Source organism: Cuculus canorus, chromosome 5, assembly GCF_017976375.1.
Source record: "Cuculus canorus isolate bCucCan1 chromosome 5, bCucCan1.pri, whole genome shotgun sequence".
Taxonomy (NCBI): Eukaryota; Metazoa; Chordata; class Aves; order Cuculiformes; family Cuculidae; genus Cuculus; species Cuculus canorus.
In genome coordinates, this window is record NC_071405.1 from 48,392,420 (window position 1) to 48,416,093 (window position 23,674).

Below are 23,674 nucleotides of genomic sequence, written 5' to 3' on the forward strand. Positions count from 1 at the left end.
AACATAGAGAATCATGAGCTGCAATTAATCTTTCTAATTCTAATTATATTTCTTACCTAAATTAGAAAGCTTATAGTGTGACATTCTTTCAAGCACTTTGCTTCACCATTTAAGTTCAATGACAGGGGTAGATTACTGTGGCATGCCTTCTTATTTGTTGGACATTGTATTCATCTTTTACCTGAACCTTTAAAAAGTGCAGTAACTGGCTGAGGTCTACAGATTTCTCCTTTCTGAATGGTGGCATTTCCCCATCCGATGAATGACTTTTTTTTTTTTTTTTATTCAGTTCATTCTTTATTATCTCTGATATTTTTCATCAACAGTGTTTGTTGTGCTTAATGCACAAGCAGAATGGTCATGAAAATATTAATCTATAAATCTATTCTGTCAATAGAGGTGTTTTTCCTTCCCATTACCTAGTACAGCACTGACATTTTATTGCTTGCTGAGATAGGAGACAACAAGAGAGAAAATTGAGTCATTTTATTCCTATATCTAAAAATAAAACCTTCAAGAATGCTTTGTAAAAGAACGAGTCATTACTACAGAATTCACACGCCCTGTTTTTCATTGAAAGAATATTCTGGAGATTAAATATTTGGAACTGAATAACTGTGATGTTGCAGGACTGTTGAAATGCTAAGATTTACATATGTCCTTTCTTTCAATGAATATCTTTACCTGATGTCAGTTAGATAGGTATATGAAAGTATTGTGACATTTTAAGTGCTTTTATCATTGTAGTTGTAGAAAGTTTCATGTATATGAAAAACCTAACATTCCAGCAACCTGAAAGTTAGGGAAGTGTCTCCTGTTACAAATAGGGATGAAGGAGTGGTAGATTAGATGACTTGGTCAACAGTAAGTTTATGACAAAACCAGATGAACCCAGATTTCTTCCAATACTTAAAGGGAGACTACAAGAAATCTGGGGAGGGAGATCTTTATCAAGGAATGCAGGGATAGGATGAGGGAGAATGATTTTAAGCTAAAAGAGGACAGGTTTAGATTAGGTATTAGGAAGAAATTTTTCACTGTGAGGGTGGTGAGGCACTGGAACAGGTTGTCCAGAGAAGTCGTGGAAGCCCCATCCCTGGAGGTGTTCAAGACTAGGTTGGATGAGACTTTGAGCAACGTGATCTAGTGGAAAGTGTCGCTGCCCACAGCAGGGGAGTTGGAACTAGATGATATTTAAGGTCCCTTCCAACACAAACCATTCTACAACTCTTTGATTCTTGATCCCTAGAAGAACAAAACTAATTTTTTCTCCATAAAATGAAGAAAATTTACAAACTTGGCCAAGCTTGAAGCCATAAGAATGGAATGCAAATGTTATTGTCCTCTGAAATTCACATACTTCTACTACACTTCTAGTTAGTCTTTCCATATTTTGAAAAGAAAGCTTTAAAGGCACATGTTCTGCAGCAACCAGTTGCCATAGTTAGTAAGGAAAAATAGGTCAGCTTACTGCTTCCAAATACTATGTAAGCGATGGGCAGTGTGAAATGCAGAAGCGGAGAAAAGCAGAGACAAAAAATGGCTATTAGCTAATATTGGTGTAAACCTTAAAGCCTCCTCAGGAATCTCAAGCTATTAGAGGTTAAAAATATTAAACTCCTCTTCTACATTCAGTCTTTCCTGGGAATACAGCATCTGAAAGCCAGTTTTGTCTTTTAATTTTAGTCAGATTTATGCTTGTCAAAGTTAGGAACAGTCCTGGTGTGTATCTAAAGTCTGGGAGCTGTTAACAGTCCTGTTCAAAGCCTTGTTTAAATGAGAGGCTGCTGGACAAGAGGTGATCTAAGGAGGTACACAGTGAAAACCATTGAAATGCACAAGTTTATTAACCTTGCAAAACCTAGGATTTTTCTGCAGAGTCTTGAGCATCATCTACCAGACCTTTATTTGCTGACTCATTATTGCCTATATGCCAACATTATCAGGACTATTGCTATTTGAGACTTTGCCCTCTCATCAAAGTGTACCTTAAATTAGGCAGGTGAATAAGTAAGTGCTGAAGAGTTACTTTTGCAGCACTGGCAAGATGCAAGCAGTATCTTCTCTCTTGAGTTAGTGAGGTAAAACAAAGTTAGCGTGGAATCCAGGCTCCATCCCACAGGGCAGTAATGAACTTTTCAGGGGCTGTTAATTCTGAACTTCTCCTTGTCTGTTCTCTTCAGCTTACGTAAAACATCAGGCAGAACAGACAGAACAAATTGCATTCTGTGTCCTGTCAGAGTTTCAGTTGAGACAAAAAAACAATTGCAGGACAAGATTTTTTGCAATGTTGTAAACTCACATGGATTGGGATTTGGGTTTTGGCTGTGATTTGGTTGAAAGTTCTGCTGGATTTCATGGATGTGTTCTTTGTTTTTATTTTCTTTCTCTCTGGGGTATTTTATAGACACAAAATGATCTGTTAACCTAACCAATATTGCTTTTTAAAATATCATTGAAAATATGTGCCTTAGTTTCTAGGAAACAAAAAAAAGATGTTCAGTAGACTCTGATAGATCCCAAGTATGCAGTTTGATAATACTTGCCACCATGTGCTAATATAGAAAAGGCTTTTTACTTAGGATTTTTCTTATGAGCTCTGTAATAATCTTCCCTATCCAAAATTGACTACTGATTTGGAAAATTCAAGTATCAGTGCAGACTTCTGATCTAAGATCTAGTTTTACCTCACAAGTTACCTTTATAAATAAGTGACTTTGTATCCTGGGTGCTGCCTTTTTAAAAGTCAGAATACTCTGATCTGCAGGAAGATAATTTCTTCTCCCCCCATTTCAAGCGATCCTTCCATCATATGAAAGAAGCTTAGACAGGATTCCATTCTTCAGGGAGAAATTAAAAAGTGGAGCGTTGGTGTCCTCTTTAAACATACTGGCTTCATTGCCTCAAAGTTCTCTTAGGAGGTAGTTTTCTGGAGGCAATGGGAAGTGACTTAGTGTAGGAGATTGAAAATATGTCTATCCCAAATAAGTACAGCTCCCAGGAACAGCCATCGTCATTAATGTGTATTTTAATTCCTAATGTTGGATCATTGTGACTTATTCTCCCACATTTAAAACACCTATTTGCTACTCTTCCCCCAGTGAAAGGAGAAGCTTGGCACTTGAAAAAGAAAGTAGTGGAAACCATTCCATCTGGAGAAAGGACATCAGGAGCTGGTCCCTTACATTTCAATCAGCTTGTTATATATCACTGCTTCTGCGTGTGAATCTCACAAGAGAGCTGTATGATCTGACACTTCAAGATCTATAGTTCTAGGCTACTATCTCCATTCTCTTGTTACTGTAGAGCAGGGATAAGAGGAGTTATTATCTTACCAAATGGGAGGTAGACTGCAGTTTAGCAGAGATAACCAAAAATAAAGCATCAAGAAGAAATAAGGAGATTTCTGTCTTTTCATTAATCCCTAATCATTTTGCTACTTACTGGTTATTTAACCAATGAATTAATGTTCCAATTTGGAGCAATTGCAGGGACCAAGGGCTGGAAAGGAGAGTGTTTGAAAGTAGCATCTGTCTGTTAGCAGTAATTAAACTGAAATATGCTAAGTTGTAAAGTTCTAACTGCTCCTGTTAAGCTGTTGATGAGCAGTAAAAGCTCTGATTAAATTTTAAGCAGAGGAAAATGGGCCAGCCTCCTGATATGGGGAGGCTGATGGAGCGGAGCATGGGCGATTATGTGTGCTGCATGCTTGTGCTAGAGGGGAGACAATGCATCCAGGCGCTGACTATCTGAGCCAGCATCAGCTCACCAGGCTTTCCCAGCAGAGATGGGTCCGGGGGTCCATTCTGTGCTGCCCCCAAAATATCAGACATTTACAACATGGTGAAAGCGTATGGGATGGGGTTGAATGACTTTTTCACAGCTTGACTTTTCCGATATGTGTACACACCACAACCAGGGAGATTTTCTGTTTCTCTTTTACTTTTATGCTGCCTTAAAGCATGTGAATTTCTTGGGCAGATCACAATGTGCTGGTGGACATTTCCCTATCTCGGAAAGGTAATTGTGAAGGTTAATTAATGTTTTTGCAGCACTCTGAAAGCTCTAAAAGCACTATGTAAATGCAGTCAATTTTTATCTCAGTGAATATCAGTATTAATTATCATCATCCAGCTTAGCCCTCCTCCTCCACCACTCCTGTCTGGTTCCTACCCGTTCTTTCCTAGCCATTTGGCAAGCCACCTGCTAGAATGAACCAAAGGCAACACTCCCTAACATGTGAAGTGCCATGGAGATCTATGAGTAATGAATGAGCCCATTACAACTTCACACTAGAGGAAACAGGTTAATCCTTTGTCAAATCAGTGCACCCAGTGTCCTCCTTCCTTGTTCCATTTACTCAAAGGGTGATTGCAGTTTCTCATCCACAGCCTTTCCGGTAACCACTGATGCATGTTTAGGACAAAGATATGTGTGACATTGCACACAGGCCTGTCACAGGGAAACAAAGCTGGGAGAAGCTGACAAGAGTGACTAAGTGCTAAACTAACTTTCTTTGAAACAATCCTTTAGGAAAATAAAAACAAAAACAAAAAAAAACCAACAAACCAAATCAAACAACACTGAAAAAATCCTGTTTCAGGTTCTGAAGGATTCATTTACTTAAATATAAAAACCTCAAACATCTAAAACTTATTGCATTATGAGACGATTCTCTGTAGTTAGACTGATAAACATTTGTACAATCTTTTATCCTTTGAATTCCCAGAGTTAATCGTGGAATGTTTGTATGAAACATTTGTACAATCTTTTATCCTTTGAATTCCCAGAGTTAATCGTGGAATGTTTGTATGAGGAGCAGCCACTTCAAAGGTGAAAAATGACAGCTTTTTAGTACAGCAGAGAGCATATAACCACACTGTAGTGGAAGGTGGGAAGCATAGGATTGCTATTGAACAGACACTACAAGGGGGAGGTCTTTTGAAGAGAGCACTTATAGAGGACATCAGAGCATTATCAGCTTTGTGTTTCTTAAAAGAAGAGCCATAACTGATTAAGACCTTGGATTCCTCCTTCCAGCAGGCTCATATTATGCACTTTGAGACACTGCTTATCAGAGGAGAAAAGGAAAACCAAATTTTAATGTTACCTTCAAGGTAACTTCTAGTGAGGGCTGAGGAAAAAGGGACAGCTGTGCTTTGAGAGGGAGATGAAAAATGGCCTATTTAGGAGGTGTACTTTTCCTACAGAAATCTTAGCAACAGGATTGGTTTGGATCATGTCCTACAGAGTTGGTGACCAACTGTAATAATTTCTAGATGGCCATTTTACACAAGAGCTGTAGTTCAGGCAAGCACAGGCTGTGCAACCTCCCCCAGCCCTAGGTCTACCAGTGATGCTCACAGTTTCACAAAACCGGACAGATTCTCAACAGCTGATTTTAAACCAGTGTTGTTGTCCCTTCACGTACAAGAGAGCTTGCAGAAGGCTTTACAATGCTTAGGATTTAGCCATCATTGCATTGCAAAGGTTCCTTAAAGCATAAAATTGGCACTGCTTAATTCCTTGCATTACTTCAAGAGGGTGGATGCTTTCTTTCAACTACAGGGAGTTATGGGGTAAGGTTTTGAGCCTTAAATAAGCTTTCTAGTTATATAGCTGTGCGCCAAGGATAGGTGCCCGAAAGTGACAATATTCCTGTATGGGTGAGTAGCACTTGGGAGAAGACAAGTGCTTTACATAAAGACTGCTACAAAGCAGGAATCCTACTGGGAGTAAATAGAAACAGATCAGTGGAAAGTTCCCTCTGCTGATACTTAACAATTGCTAAAGGAACAGAAAGCTTCTTTAGCAAACTTTTGTTGTGGCTGTATCCATTCGTCTGGAATTGCTGTGGCTACCAAATCATCCAGGTTGTGCGGATAGGATTTCACATGCTCAATACACAGCAGGTGGTTTTATAATAAACATTAGCAGTGTTTGAGGACAGTAGAGAAGCATCCAGACTTTGGGTTTGTTCTTATAAATAGCTTTTAGCTGAATGTTAATTAAAGACTACTAGAGGTCATTATCTTAATACTATGTAAGCTTAGCTAACTCAGTCACAGACTTACCTGCAGCTTAATGATTCGGTGGTCCAGCAACATATCATCCAAGAGGAGTGCTTGTATATTCTCTCTCAGTTTTTTAGGTGGACTATATAGTAACACTAGCCTGAAAAACATGAGATTTCTAGATTGTTCTCGGATTCCAGTTGTCCAGTCCTATAAGACAAGAGTTACTCCCTGTTCCTGGGGTGAAAAGCAAGTCACATATAGCACCCAAAGAGACCAATTGCTGAAATACTTTATATCACTTACGAATGTTTCTCTTCTAGGTTGTGTTGGATTTGGAAGATAATTTCTGCCCTGCTGCTCAATCACATTCAGGCTTGAGAACTCAACAGCTTTTAAAAGAGTACACCCAAGCAGTGGCAAAACTCTTTTGCTGCCCCCCTTTTAATTTGTACTGGGTTTTTTTCTCCTTTTTTGCACTGGAGCACCTTTGAAGCCCAGTTACATGCTAGCACCCTTATTGGCTTCACAAACACCATGACAACAAACTGAACGATGTGACACTATCATTGCCACTAGTTACTGCAAGGAACATGCTACTGTATAGGTGTAGCTATAATAGAATAACAGAATTAAAGTGTACATGGAGTCCTGGAAAATGTGGAGTCAAACTCCTAATCCTATCAGAATTAATTTCAAAGGATTTTATAAAAATTCTTTATTTCTCTCACATAGGAAAATACGGTGTTTTATAGCTTCGATTCAGTTGGCGCTATCTTCAAATAGTGATTAAAATGAATTCTTATGAGTTGGAAGTGAAATACACTGTTCAGGCACAGACTTGGGTAAGTGCTCTGAAGGATGTTGCCAAAGAACTTCTTTTCTAAATAAGAGAAAATGGAACAGATTGATTTTTGGGGGGGACTAGTGCTGCCTGGAGAATCCTGCTCTCTTGATTTTCAAGTGTATTCAGTGTCTTAAGACTGACAAAACTGGGACACTGACTAAGGAAGGATTTTTTTATTATTATTTTGGAAGTGACTTATTTGCTTTTTGTGTTATAAAGTGCACTTTCCTAGATAATCACAGATGTGGAACATGATGCTGTAGGATAGCATGAGGAAAACATCACCTGTTAGTTCTGTTAGATCAGACCTCAGTTGCTTAGGAAGGGAAAAGGTCAAGCACAGGCAGAAGAGGTCTTCTCGGCTTTGGGATTTGCTCTTTGACTCTAGTAGGCAAACATCTTTTAGTGCAACAGAACCTAAATAGGCTATGTGGTAACGTATCTTGTCTGTCTCATCTGTTTTCTAGTCTTTGTATTTAACACGAACCTTCAGGAATATTGGTTTGGTGAATAAGAAATGTTGGTATCTGGTCAGGTACTTTGCATTTTCACCATTGAGTTGATCTGTTGAGCAATCTATCATCATCTGAATGTCTGAGTCTTTGTTTTTATGTACTAAAAAGCTTTCCAAAAGGTACTGGAGCTCTGAAGTAAAGGAAAAGAAAAAAAAAGAATATTGCATCTGGAACTATTCTCTGCATTGTTACAAAGCAACAATGAAATAACAGTAGGCTCTGAAAGGATGTGATCTGCATCTATGGAAAAGAAACACCATTAAGAACAGACTCAGCCAAACAGTGGAAAGAAACACAAATTTGACACACCCATTCTGACACTTGCATTCTGATACAAGATGTTATCCCAATCTGTTCTGGGCACTTTGTATCCTACTTGATCTCTGGATCAGAATGCACTTAATTTTATGGAAACAAAACTTGAAGCTGAGGCAGAAATACAAATCATTTAACTGTAAAGATGGAACAATATGAGTCCTCATCATTAGCTACTAGTGTAAATAATCAATACGCAGTAAAATCACATATTACAGGGAATCTGAAAATGGTTTAAGCTACTTTTTATAAATAAATAAGTGACCGCCCCAGGTATCATTGTTTAAAGGCCTGACGAGTCTGAGCTCTCGCCCCACATCTGACATGTTTTGATAGAATGCCTTGGAAAAGTCATGTGCACACATTGTGTTTCATCCCATTAATCTGTAAAATCAGTATGAAAATATTTACTCCCCAGGCTGTTTAGGAAATTAATTAACATTTCTGTAGCTCTTTAAAGATGTAATATGCCAAGTAGTATTATGATTATGCTGCCTCAGTCTATGATTTTGTCAGATGTCACAAATAACACGAGTCAGTAGTTGGATACAGACTTACAGTGAAACTTAAGGGGTTTGCATGATGTATTTCTGCAATATTAAATAATAATTTTCACTCTAAGTTAATAATAAAAAAATCCTTCAGCATCCGACATGAGGCATTATGTTGCCAGGTATGTATTTTTTCAATTTGAAAATAAAATGAAGAAAAACTCCTAACACTTTGCAGTTATTAAATACTAATGGATTTTTTCCCATGTATATACAGATACTGTTAATGGTATTTTAAATAAGTTTCATGATGAAATGCTCTATTTGGTTTCTATTAATTCCTGCTTTTCATGGCAGAAAGTTTTTCCATCAGTCTTCTGTTTGCTACTTGACAACTTCAGCATTATTCCTCAGAAGTGGCTGCATTTTGGTGAGAGGAGATGTCATTTTTCTCTCCCTTTTTTCTCTTTTTCCCTGCTCTCTTAAATGTCTTTGATGCCCTTCATGATGAAATACACTCTAGCAGCGTAAACTCTTACTATAAATTACTTAAAGCTTTGATGAGGTTATGTTTGAAGCTGCTGGTTCTCTTTCTTCTCACACATTCCATAACATATGCACTAAGGAATATTATCTTGCAAAATGGAATGGACTTGTGACTTGCTGAAAATGAGCTTAACTGAAAATGATCCAGTAGAAACATAATTTAGTGAGATAATGAATGTACTGCTCTTTTTCCTTGCAAGTAGAGGAAGTTTTAAATTATCTGCGGAGTTAGTTGAAGCTGATGAACTATTCCGGGAACTACTTTCTTGACACAGTTGGAGCTTACAAGTGTCTATCATTTCTTCTTAGCCTTGAGGATACTTTGAAGGTAACACATTTTTAACCTCTTTCTCTCATCCAGAAGTCATGTGTAGATTTCTTTTTTATGTCTGCCTGATTGTGGCTTCTGTTCATCATGCCAGGTGACTCTACTTGCTTGTGTGGGTTGGAGTTCAAGCCTCTAGGTTGGAGTTCAGTTTTCGCCTCAGCTTCAGCCTGCCAGCCCATCTGGCTTCCTCCAGACATGAGCTGGCATGGAAACCCTGGGGGATCTGGATGTGAGGCATAGCTCCTGTTACTAAGACAGTGCAGCTATGCTGTGAGAGGTTTACACACTTTTTCAATGGCAGAGCTTATTTGCTCTTGACAACTGATAGCCAAGAAACGCTGTGTTGTGAAACATAGATCTGTAGTTTGCTTGGATTTATTAATTAGCTAGATTTGTATCTATCAGTTCCTCTAGATAAGAAAAAAGCTTGCTAAAAGTTCATTCTCTCCCATCATTATGGTTGTTATTTTTCATAAAGGAGTAAATACTGAAATTAAGAGTAAATTAAGGGAAATAAAGGATAATTACCATCATCAGTGGTTTGGAGCTGTGGAATACTTTCCTAAATAAGAAACAGACATCTAAAAAGATAAATTGTTTAAAATTCACAATTTAACATAATACTGCTAAGTGTGCAATAGAAAATTATCCTACAGTACCAAAGGAATTAATTGGTTACAGTTCTTGTCCTGATATGACCATGTTTTGAACTCACTCTATGATTCCTTTGCACAGGTGTAGCTGGGTAGACAGGATACCAAACAGCATAGAAAAAAGCCTGTCTTTTTCTATAAAGAGGTAAGAGACCTCAGCCAAGCCCCAAACCTGAAATTCTGTAGGTATCTACAGCTTTTGTGTCCTTTACATCTTTTGGGTTCAATCCCAATGTGTAATCTTTGTTTTCTAGCTAAATCCAGATGTTTCTAACAAAAAGCAAATGTAAATTAGCCTTGCCATGATCCTGCCCTTGGTCCCAGCTCTGAGTCCCAGTGCTCAGGTCATATTGCAAAATGAGTCAATTCAGCAAACTAAACAGATGGGAAGATATTCTTTTTTCCCTGGTAAGGATTGTTTGGTATCAGTTTCTCTCCTGGCAGGTTCAACACAGTGTCAGATGAGCATCACAGCTGGAACAAGGGAGGAGGAGGAAAAGATTAACCAAGGATTTCACCTTCTCTCAATTTAAATTACCATGGATCTAAGAGTCCTGGTACAAAACTCGATAGCCAGGGGTTTATTTTACAGTTAGTGAAAAGGGAGAGGTAGCCTAAATCACATTATATATCATCCTCTATACGACTTGATTTTTCTCTACTGCTGTAGAAAGATCTTGGAGACACCACTCTTTACCTAGCCACTACAGGTGTGCTATGGACTAAGCCATAAGGAAGTAAACTTTGGAATAATTTAAAGTTTCCTAGTACAGCTTTTCTAAGTGTGGATGTTACAACAGTTCCCAGTTTCTGCTTCTTCCCAGACCCAATATTCCTGTTACAGATACATAACTGTGCTCAGGGATGCATGTGTACCTATGTACCTATGTACCTCATCAAAAAAGGGACCCAATATTTCAAATTATATTCCATTCTGACTACAATAGTGTGATGACTAAATACATACTTTTCTGTGTATTACTGAACATTAATATAGACTTATCTGTGATTGATTCATTGTACAGAGAACAGCCGGAAAAACTTATATGTTAGTCTCAGGTTGTCTGGGACATAAGTATGCCGTTGTGTGGGCGAAAGGACCATCACCTTAATCCTTTTTATTCAAAGACTTGTAGAGCTTTGCAAGGGCAGATTTAGCAGGAGCACATATGGGGAATCTGAGATATTATAAGTTTAAATGACTTGCCATTTGAAACTGCGTTATGTAGCATAAGAGGCAAACATATTCCACTCCCTTTGGTTGCCATCTTCCATGGGAGTCACTTTGCACTTCTGATAGCATAGTATGTATCCAGGATACCATTCTGGATACTGTCATGGTACTGAAGTGGACTGTCCTATCTGTGTGATCCAGCAGGCTGCACCAATCTAAACCCTATGGATTTATGGGTGTTTTATTCTAGAAGCGCCAATGAGCTCTGTACCCACTGAGTTCTCTCTCAGAATTATACAGACAGAGGTAGGATTCACTGACACAGTCACAGTCCAATTTATGTTGCCTAAATGCACGCAGCATTTAAAGGCATATATTTCAAATAACCAGGAAGACCAGTAGGTGTACTGTTTTACCCACATCCTGGGGATCTAAACCCAACACTTCAGCTGTGGCATGCTTGTACCTTCCTTACCCATTCCTACCTGCTGTGCCTTCTGCTCCATCAGCCTGGTCTGTCACAGAACACAGATTTCTCTACTCCACTAGCACAGGCATGGTACAGTATCAGATCTCAGATTCTCAGTGCTAAGAAAAAAGTAAACAGAGGCTAAAGAACCCATTTTTCAAGGCTATATACCTAGCTGGAATACACATGACCAGGTGATGTTTGAGGGACTTCCCTATGTAGGGCATTGCCTTCCTCTCTTGAATACATCTTTTCAACAATCGGTTTTGCTTTATCCTCACAAGAAAGAAAAGAAGGAAAAAGAGGCACATGCATAGCCTTCATGTGAATTAGTGTGGCCAACAGCTCATGAAAAAGACACTTTACAAATTGCCCAGTATGATTAATACAAGTTGTTGGTTTAATCAGATATCTAAATTTATCCCAGTTTCTTAGATGATATTAGAATAGCTTTTACAGCAGAGATAGTATTAGCCCATGACATTCTAATTGAGAGCCATGGTGGTTTGAGCAAAACTAGCTCAAAATGATAAAGCCTCCGTATAAATCAATGTCTCTTAATTCTACTGTCTCATCTAGATAGTGGTCTTGCATACTCCTTAGAGAAAAGCATCCTAATCACAGCATTTTATCCATCATTTTTTTTTTCAGAATTCCTAGAACCACATAGATTGTAATGCTCAAGTCAAAGACGTCTGTGTTTTCTTAGCAGGTCTAAACACATCTCTCTTAGTGGTTAACATATTGTGGCCTCATATTATCAAGTTTTAATCATATTTTTAAAGTATTCATCTGCAGTTCATTTATGTACACTACAGGTATCATCATAAGTAACTGCAACTCTGAAATGAAATAGACGTTATTGTCTGTCTGTTCACTTCATTTGCTTGCTTTCTTAGAAATGCATAAAAACCAGCATTTCCTATTCATTCTTCAATTCCTCTCTCAGACTTTCTATTGTAATAGGGGAGGGAATGAAGTTATGGTATGACTGAATTTGTGCCTCATTGCCATATTCAAGAAGATGCTCTTGACTGTAGTCTGATAAAGCCAAAGTGATGGTCAAGCTGATGGTCTGCAGGATGAATCCCCCCTCTGGCATACTCCATCTTGCCTTTTTCACAGAAGAAGTGTAAAACTGTATGTCTAACAGATTAGTATTTCCTCCTATGTTAAACACCATTTTTGTGTCACTCTGAATTGAGTGACTCTTCCAATATCAAGGTCTAGCCCCTGTGCCTGTTAGTCTTGGCCCATCTTATCAGTAGGCGATATTTTAGAGCTTAGCAGTAGTTCAGTATTAAAAGAACATAAAGGCCACATTTCCCTCCTTTCACTGCTTGGCTGCAGCTAGGGAAGTGGGCACAGTTTTTAGCACTGGCACGCAATTTCGCAGCCCAATTACATGATGACTCAAGGGAACATGACTAGCAACAGTGATGTTTGATATTTGGCATATATGTCAAAGTCCGCCCTATAGATATTTCTTGGCATTTGTCTAGTTGCCTCCTCAATGTCTTATGATATGTTCCTGAGGTGACTGGATTTTATGCTTACATCTCTCTGGACAGAAGATAAACACCAACACAAATATTTCGAACCTGAGTTTATTAAACAGTACAAGCCAAATACTTCAGAAATAATTTCATTTACATGCCTTATTTTCTCTACAGTTTCTTTTTTATGACAAATAGTACTTGTGTTAAGCAGGTGCAGAACTGCCAAGGGACCAAGAGGGCTGCAGTTCCTCATTAACACACCCAATGCATTAGACACTTTAGCTTCATCTGTGGTAGTAAATCTAATATGTGCATGAGTGTTCCCAGATACCGATGCCAGCTGGCAAAGAATTTCTCATGCCTATGCTGGTTTATTCTGTTAGCTTCCAAATCCACATGCAAATTGCTTATTGAGAATAAGCAAAGCCCAGGAATAATTTGGGAAAGTGCTACTTGGCATGGGCCAAGTGCCAAGTGCCATTCTATCAGTCGAGATATAGTGTCCTTGGAATTTACGGAGTATGTTGGGATTTATTAGTAGAGACAAAGTTTTTAGGGAAGAGCTTGCAACATTTCACAGTTCGTCATCTTCACCATTCCAACAGTGTTGCCTCCATCTCTACCAGTAAAAGCTGATCCAAATTAAAGGCCAGTGCTCTGGCCATGTAAATCCACAGATTTGCACTGTGTAAAGCAGTCTGCATTTCTGTATTATCTCTCTTCTTCAGTATCTTCAAATATTATCAGTGTAGAAACAGGAAGTCTCTTCTTGTGGTTTGTCCTACATTGTGCAATGGATAAGTGTTCTCAGTGTATGAATGATAGCATTACTAGCATCAAATTTCAGTTTGCTATAACATACTCGTAGTCACAGCCCTTTTCCACGAGAAAAACTTATATTAAGTAAATATAGCTTGGTCACAAAAGTCAGGCTGGTTTGTCTATTTTGAATATAGAATATGTAAAAAGTGTGTGTTGCAACCATAAAAGTAATCGCTTTGGTGCAAAAAAATGGACTCAATTCCCTTGAAGGAGCTTTTCAGTCTTCATCTTAAGTGAGTTCATGCATAAGGAGTCTCTCTGAATGAATAGCTAGTCAGAAAATCAAAATTAGGTGTTATGGCTTCATTAACACAATGCTTTTGATCGCCTATGCTGGGGGCATTTCCTCAAATAGGTGAGTTCTAGGTCCATCATTAAGCAGACCTAACTGCTTTCTGCTTCAATTCTGTCGGCACAACTGCAGTTTAAGAGGCCATTATATAAAGCAAGAGAATTAAAGGGGTTGCAGGACATTTTAACCTAGGAATCATTTTTTTATTCCTTCAAATACAAGAAGCAAGCACTTTAGTTTGTATTGTCTGATTTATCTCTTTTGCATTCCTGCCAAACTGTACTGAAACTCTTCTATGGCTTCCACACACCAAATCCCTGCAGGTCTAAAACCTGTGAGTCTAAGGTCTTATTTCTTAACATAGCTCTTGTGTCAGACTTCTTTTACTGTAAGAGCATTCTTCAGCAGCCGTAAGTGGCTGAAACTACATACTGTCTGCAAAGCAAACCACATACTGTTCTTGACCTCTGCTAATTCACTGGATAACTGTGGATCTGTCACACAGGGACTGGTGAGCCCATGGCCATAGACAGAATTAAAGTAGGCTATGGATGACAGCACCAAATAATCATGTTCCATTTACTTTGCAATGCCTTTTGCCAGCCCCAAAACGTCAGGTTCATTCCTGATGAAAGCAGTAGGATTGGATGATGTTAGAAGTGGTGGCTCTGCATGGAGTACAACTTCCCAGCAGCAGCAGTAATTACTGTACTCCCTCTCTAGAGCCCATCCCTCCAGCTGCTGTAAGAGCAACTCACTCACTACAGCTCTCAGGCCTAACTCTGCACAGCCCACTACTTCCCCGTCCCATGCCTGCAGCAGCCAAACTGCTCAATGTTGAAGCAGCAAAAATAAGTAAGGGCATTATTAAGTAACGACAATGGAAATAATGGCATTGCTAATAAAACACTTCCTCCCTGCCAGCAGGCAGCAATACATGCATACTCCTTGACGTAATGGAGAAGCAACCACCTGGTAGGTGCTTTCGTATCCATTTCACTGTTTCAAATTGCCTTGTATTTGGATGTTTACAAGACATAATCCTCATAATACGCTGAAGAAATATAGAAATTGCTCCTTTTATACATTATATATGACGACTACTGAGGTCAGTTTTATGATTGGTATAGGGAAACCAAACAACTGTGCTGTTCTGCCTTGCTGTATTGAAGGTGACTAAAGAGAGCTACTAGTCTCATTCTCAGCATCTCAGTTTATTTCTCTCTTATTCCATACCTCCTCCTGAGATTGTTTGTTGCTCTTCTAATATTAAGAGAGTAAAAGGAAAAATTATTAACAGTGATGTTTTTCCAGAATGTTTAATTAATAACTGTGCTTGTATAAAAGAAAGCACTGTGACGAAAAATACTATAGAGATACTGTAGCTTTTCCTGTCATCTCTTTTGTAGTTTAGGCTGAGTTTCAGATCTATGCTCTAAGCACTGAAATGCTAAAGTGACTAAAAAGGGGTAAGCAGGTTTCAGGTTCTACAGACTGGATTTAGTCTGCAGTGATTATTAAGTATGCTTGCCAAAAATCTACTTTGCCCTCTAAAGTCCTGCATCCCATTATACTTGCAATGTGTAACTATTCTTTCTAAAGCTGTGAATGAAGGAATTGTCCCTGACAAATGGGGACAGATCGTCCTCACAAGGCAATCAAGAACTCCAACTGTTATCAGTCTTTCACAGTACTGTCACTGAGAGGGAAAAATTGTTCACAGCTCCCAAGTCTTGCCTCAGCTCTCCTGGAAAAAATGGAACTGCAGGATGAAGTATGCTTTTTCACGTATATGTTTTGTTTCAATTTACAAGAAAAGCCCTTTTTCATTGCTTTAGCCATTTCCACAATAACTGAAAATGACACTATATAAAGATAGATCTGTTAAGCGGAAAAAACACAGTGTGAAAATAGACAGTGAGAACTACATTTAATTACATAAACGCATCATAATCTGAAGCAAAAATCAAAGCTTGCCAGTGCAGAAATCTAACTGCTTTGCTTAACAAATATTGAATAATGTCCACAAGATGACAAATAGGATCCTGATGGCTTTTCTGAAATAGACAATTGTCCATGGAGCACAGCATTGTAAGTATTGGGCTCATTATACATCAAAATTCAGCAACAGTTTGGGGGAGAGTCTTTTATTGAAGGCAGTGACTGGGATATGGGGTGGTGTGGTGATGACTTAGGAATTTTTCAAATTCTGCCTGCCGTCAGATTGGGATATAAACAATCGCCTTTTCTTTCAGTTAGTAGGAAATATATTTCCAGTCAGTAAGTAGATGGGATTTTTGGAGGATAGATTATAGTGCATATGAAGAGCAGAAAGCTTTCAAGAAAATGGGAAGCTATATGAAACCAAGAGGCTTTAATATGCCTGAGTTATTATTGAAATCTGGCTGGATGTGATTACAGGGAACTGTTGTTTCATGAATGATTTTTAATCCTGTTGGCAGTCAGACAGGGTGTAAATTTGCAAGCCGATTTGTATGCAGATCACCCTGCAGCCTTGGTATTGATTCAAAGGAAGCAGGATGAATGGTCTCTGCTTTATAAGGAAAACATCTGTAAATGGAAAAAAGATGCTCTGAGTCTCAAGCACTTTTTTTAAACACTGCTGGATGTAAGTACCAGCATTTAGAGGAGAGATTGTGTGTCATTCCAGGAACTGGAAGAAAATGTATCCAGTATGCTTTACCTTAAAAGCAGAGGGACTGACTTGGTGTGATGGTTATAGATGTACAGACTAAGAGCACTAGACTATCCCATTTGATTTTCACCTTTGAGGGCATTGGTTTGGCCCACAATGCCTGTCACAGTGTAATGACCCAAATAAGTGCTTTTTCTGAGATCCATTTTAGCTACTACATACAGCACCTCCTCTTCTAAAACTTCAGCATAATCTCACACAGATGTAGCCCCTCAATGACTCAGAGTAAAATGACAGAGGCAGGGTTTGCTATTAAAAATGAAATGCGCTGATTGATCTCATGGGCCCAACAATACCGGAGCAGTAAAACTAGGTAGTTCAGTGCAGGAATACAGTTCGTGGGAGAAGTGCCAGGGAAATCACCTGGTGATTCTCCTTGTGGCTTCCCTTGACCAGATTTTAATAACCATTTAGTTTTGTAAACAGTATAATTGTCACATATGTTTTATAAAAAATGGAAACTGGAGAACTGTAGTTCTGATAAATTTACCATGCTGACACACAGACTCTGCTCTTTTACTCCCTATTTCCAGGGCAGCACAGTGTGCAAAGTAGTGGGACCTTGGACGACTTTAAGAGCTCAGGGGTCCCCAGTGCTACCTCACCAAAACAAATGGAGCAGTACAGGTACAAACTGAAGTCAGTAACTGAACTACATTTCTGCATAACCAGTTTCCAGACGTATATCACTGAGTTCAGAATATCTTGGTCCCTAGTCCAAACATAGACAGGTTAATCCTATCTGCATCTTTAATAAAATTATTAGAAATATCAGAACTAGGGATTTTGCCATCTGTTTAACCAGGCCAAAGGCACAGTGAACTCCAAAATAACACGAAGGATTAAAGTAACATAATAGAAACTGCAAGTACACACATTTCCTGCATAAGATGCCAAACAAAACTGAACAGGAGAAGCAAAGATTACAAGATAGTTCCAATGCAATGAGTTGTGCAAAGAAGGCCAACACAGTTCTTCTGGTTATTATTTGTTTTTTGTCACAGCTCCACAAAAAGAAATAAACCTAGTGAAAGTTCAGATGGCACTTTTAAAAGAGATAATAAGAAACTGGTTTTAACCTAGAACACAAAGGGAAGTCACAGGCACAAAATATTATTCCAGTTGTGTGGTATTAAAAAAGAATTAGGTATTTAGACAAATAATAAAGTCATCATCTCTTACATTAGATTAGATATGATATTACAAGGAAAACTAACGCTTTCACTACCGAAGACTACTGCAGATCTAGTAAATTTAAGCTGTTCAGCTTAGAGCAGAGTGCAAGGGTGGTTGTCTACACCCACTCCAACCTTTATTGAGCAGGATAAATCTAGTGGATGTTGAAAGACAGATACCAATAAACAACTGTTTGAACTGAGGAAGAACATTAAGACAACATGCAAGCACATTTTTAACACTGAACATTCTATCCCTTGAGTTAATCTTTCATGCAAAAGTAAACTCTGATGAAGCTCATGTCTACCAGTGTGTCTTATCAAATACTTTAAAGGATCTATTGTATTGACTTGCTAAAATCAAGGAAAGTTCCTTCCTCCCACTTTGTATTTGAATTTGAATTTGAGAGTGCGTAATTATCTGTGCATTTAATAGGCAGGATGATTACTTTTTGTCACGACGCAGCTAGAACATGTGTCCTTCAGCATTCTGCAGCTCAGTCCACATTGCCTACTGATGTCTCACAGAACACTGAGTTCTCAGGCTCTCCATACATAATTCAGATGTGAGACTAGAAGTATTAATGAACTGTTCTACCTTGCCATCAGATATGGTATTCAAGCAGGTGGATAATTGGTCTTTCTGAATATGGCAGTAATGCAAAAATCAGGCTGTTCTCAGATGGCAAGAAGGAGGAGTTCTGATAAGACATTTATCAGGATCAGCAGGACAGTTATTAGATCCTCAGCAATGCATCAGATGCTTCTCATTATGGCAAAAATAATCTGCTGCTTTTCCCTGCACAATGAATTTTGGGTAATTTTTTTTTTTTTAAGTTTATTGTTCAGCAGCGATCAAACCATGTACCTGTCCTCAGAAAATTGTCCTTAAAGGAGTCTTTTGACTCCACAGTAATTTCTGGATGGCCAAGCACTCACCTTCCATATACAGTTTTCAGGATATTCAGTGGCAATACAAATTCTTTGCAAGAATCTGTGCCTGGCTGTAGAGATTTGTCTCACCCAATGAAGCTGATGCATTGATCTTCCATCTGATATGCAATGTAAAATGCAATAATGCCATTTTAACACTTTCTAAACCATTAAAAAATTGTGAGTTCCTCTATCTCTCTCCCGACAGTTTGCAAAAGCTTTCTGTGGTTTCAGGGCCCCTGAATATTTCGGCTCGAAATTGTTCCTCCTCACCTGCAAATCTGCTTGGAATATTTAACAAACAGAGGTGGCAACTTTACCTTCAGGGATGCCAATTCATTAAATTCTTTTAAACTTTCCCTCCTCACTATTTCCATGAGTAAAAATCACACAGTTCTTTCAATAGATGTTATCCTTTAGACAACCTAAGCCATGGGTGACAGTTGGTCTCACTCTTTGTGCAAAGCCTAGTACGAAGGCTCAGTTTTCATGCAGAGAAAGGCAGAAAAAGAGAATGGATTATAACAGCAATGGAAGTAAGAGAGAAACAAACAGTAAAGAAAGAAGAAAAATTTCTCTAAGCAAGACTTTTTGAAGTTTGTTTTGAAATAGTAAATAAACATTATTAAAGAAGAGACAAAAAAAGCAGTATCTTGCTTAGTAAAATAATATACTTTGACTATATACGGTGTATGGTAAAGGTCAAATCCTAGTATTCTTACCCATGGTGAATAATGTTTCTCTCACAGATGTGCCTTGGAAATCATGGCAAGTAAGGGTGGCTAATCCTGACCCTTGACTGTGTCTGTGTGTTGTGAGTGCAATAGAGGGAAAGAATGAATTGTCTTGCTGTGCTATTTTTCCATGCTCCCTTTCCCATGAAAGGTTGGATCAGACAATCTTTCAAAGCCTATTCCATCCTGGGCTGTTCTATGTTCTATGGTTCCACAGCTTTGTGATTCTCTTCCTTTTTCTTTCATTCTGTTTTGCTGCAGAAGTAGTTCTTGCACACACAGGCTACGAATTGATCATGCTTCAAAAAAGTTTGTTTGAATGTGTTGGGAATATTGTCATGAATCTTCTGGACATGGGAGATCTGTGGACAGTTTCTAATATGCTGCAAGTGTCAGGAGATTTCATTCATCCATGCCCATCTCCCTCCTCAAACCGCACATCTCAGGAGTGAGCATCACTGTTTTAACACTATTGTTTTGTGTTCCCAGCATAGTTGTTCTGCCAAGAGGTAGCCAGTGGTAGGTAAATGTGCATTTAAATAAGTTCTCTTAAACACACACAGAAGACCACTTGGGAAGAACGTAAATCTTTCTTCCAAGCACTGTAAATTCCCAAACCTGTCAATACTTCTATTGAAGGAATTAGGAAGAATATAACATATACTGGAACTACGACAGTCTTACTCTGCTCTCACAAATCAGCCCTGGTCTAAGTCTGGAATTGTTCTGCGTATGTTTAGATAGCTATTTGCCAGGTACGGTACATTAAAATAATTAAGTAACAGTAGATCTGTAAGTCAAGTCCTTGTCTTCATTCCTACTAGATGGAGAAATTAATCATGACTTTTTGAATGGCTAGAATAAGCATAGATGATAAGCAAATGTGGACTTTTCTTTCACGAGTGTTCGATTTTACCAGGTCATGGGTTAGGTCGATTTATAGGTCATGGATTAGACATCACGTCTTCTAAACCAACATAGCTTGAGCCATCTTGTGACATGTGCATAGGTGTTGGCTTAATGTCCCCAGAGCCTAAGGTTGCATGTTCACAGGCAATTATTTCTTTATATGCAAATTTGCCATAGCTTCTTCACCAAAATACTTGCTATCAGTTTTGAACATCTTAACTCTTCTTCTGAGACAAGGCAGATGGATAGAGCGGTTTTGTAATGTTGATGTTCACTGAGACCAGTTCATCAGTAAGATCTTGTAGCCGGCATATCACCAACCCACAGAAAACTATACAGTTTCACCGAGATCTTCTATTAATAAAAAGTAGGTCTTTGCACCTTAAATTTTCCTCAATGTAAAATAAGGAGGGTTTTCATTTTTTTCAGTTCTGAGCTCCTTAATACTGAGAAAAAGTTATTTTATTACTGCATCTCTTTCCCTTTCATCTTTGCTAATTCATATCTCAAACTTCAGAACAATGTCTGGCAACAAGACATAAAAATAAAGTATCAAACAAGGACATAGAGGAAAACATCCTCATGGACAACTTGAAAGAAGCACTTGGTAAAAGACTGCCATCTTATTGTGGCAATAGTCCTGTACTGATTTTCAGTGAAACAAGAAGGAGCCAGTTGAGTGTATGGAAATAAAGCACGTCCTGGCCTAGTGGAAATACTTGTCCAGTTCCATTTTTCAGGATTCCTTGTTGTCTCTGCAACTGTTTGTATGAGGTTCATATGTAGTCCATCATTCATCCAAATAATTTTCTTCTGCTCTGTATCTTTTCCTCCCTTTCACTCACCAGCACTCATCATCTTTCCAAATGCAAGAAAATGATACATTGAGATCTAGCAATATATTGAATTTAACCATTTTAGCTGTGTCCTGTAAGCTATGATACAGCAAAATAAAATCACTCATTTTCAGGTAGAAAATTATACCTCTGTGGAGCGATGCATCAGCAAAATCTTGGTCAATCAGCCTTGAAAACAGTTACCAATGCAAAAGCTATTTTAGTTACAAAAAGATGAAGCAATTATTAGTTTTATCTGCCCTTAATTTGTTTTAATGACTGCACCAGAGCCACATTAAAAGCTCAGACTTCAGACTATCATAACCAGCTAATGCAGATAGAAGTTTGTGATAAATGTCATATGGGTAATTAAATTTATGCATGAATAATTTTTTTATGTCATTTGGGAGGAATATGGCATTTTTTGGATGACATGTAAAACTGAGTTCTGGACATCTCAGAATTCTACTCATGAAGTTAGATGTGGTCTTTAGGCAAGTGGCTGACAGTCCCTTGACTTCATCATTTTCTAAGCCATTTTGGCCATTTCAGCTGAGTGTAGCATTGTTCTGCAGATTCCAGCCATCACCTTCTATTACTGTGTGGTGCTAAAAATAGAGCAGAAGGCCCTTTTGCAGACAAGTGGGTATTTTATGTGAGGCTTTTTTTGTGGGTATTTTATGTGGGGCTTGTTTTTGATCTCATATGTTCTACCTGTAACTCTTCTCGCTCAAGAGCAATAGTTTCATTCATCCACTTTCCTGAGCAAGATCAGATGCCAAATTTGTGAAGTGTTTAAATCTTATCTTGGCAAATGAAATTTAAATGTAAACAATGTGTTTGTCTAAGGCTGAACAATTCTCAGACTAGTTTTGTCTTAATGACTGGTGATAGTCTTTGTTTTACTTAATTAGCTATACCGGTGACTTTCATTCAGTATGACTAAAGATAGCTGAGTCATGTCCTCACTCCATGTGCATGTTCAGCAAATAGACAGATAGATATACAGTAGCTGTTTGTGATTCCACAGCTTGTGTCACTGTGTTAAAATTCCTATTTAACTGAAAGAAAATGGATATCGACCTGTATTAGCTTGATTGCATGTCAGGCTCTGCACTCAGTTTGAATTATTAGGAAATAACCCAGGAAAATTGATTGTACTTTAAAGGTCCTGGGAAAAGTTTTACAGTCGCATATTAGGAACTGGTGTTAAGCAAATGAGAAGTAATTTTTTTCAACAGCATTAATAATTGTTCATTCTGCCTTACCTCTCCGAAGTGCATTAATTTTCTCTGAATGGGAACAATAAACAAGTTTCAAAGTGCTATTAGCTGCTGTGTAGGATTCACAGCAAGACAAAATACGGTATTTCCAGCATTCAGAGATCCATCTTGCTACACTGCACATCTTGAGACCAAAGATTTTGGAATTCATGTATTACAAAACTAGTCATGAGCCAGAGATGAGCACACCCACCAACTTTGAATTATAATACTGAAAAAATAATCATGTAGAGTCAAGTGGTAGTCTCCAGTTGTGAATTACAAATGAGTTAAAACTCTTCTGCCACCCTCCATTGCTGAGCCCTGGAAGTACTGGCAGAGCCAGGCAAACACTGAGCCCTGCCACAGCTACAGGTGCTGGAGGACCTGAATGTCACGTGCACCACCATGGTACCAGGAGGAAATTGGTACAGGCTGGTACCAGTGCACTGGGTTAGCACTGGCACTCCCTCACTGAAGGCAGAGTACTATTGCAGCACCAAGAATGGGAATTTGTAATTTACCTGAGCCTGAAACAGGTGACAGATGAGGTTCTTGTCTAGATTTTCCAGTGGTAGTCCTGTCATTTCATCAGCTCTGTCCAGCTACAGTAACCAGTTTCTGACATGGGGGTTGTACACAAATTGGCCTTTGATTAGGAAAACACCTACCTTGGGTTTCACTGTTAACATCAGTGTTAACGCTCATATTCATGTAAAGATTTAGCATCATTTCTAATGATTGTAATTCCCAGAAACAAAATTTCTCAAAATGCTGTTACCAGGTTAGCCAAGTGGTATTTTTGGTGTTATGACTGCTCACTTCCAGAACTGCCACTTTTTGGAGGGGATGTAAGCTCACTACATGTGCAGCTCTACACTGAAAAGGGGTATGAAGAAACATATCTGTGTGACTAAGTTGCTGCCAACCTGCCAGTACTAGCTAAAACACTTTTTGGAGCTGGTCCATATATAGAGATTTTTTTCTTTGTAGTGCCTCTGCAAGAACAAAACACGTGAGCAAATAGTGGAGGTGAAGATTGCATTCATTTTTGTAAGATAGACAGCAGAATTTTGACATTTCTATGATGTTAAGGCAAAGACAAGGAAAGCTAAAGAAGAGTCATCCAAAATAGGCACGTTTC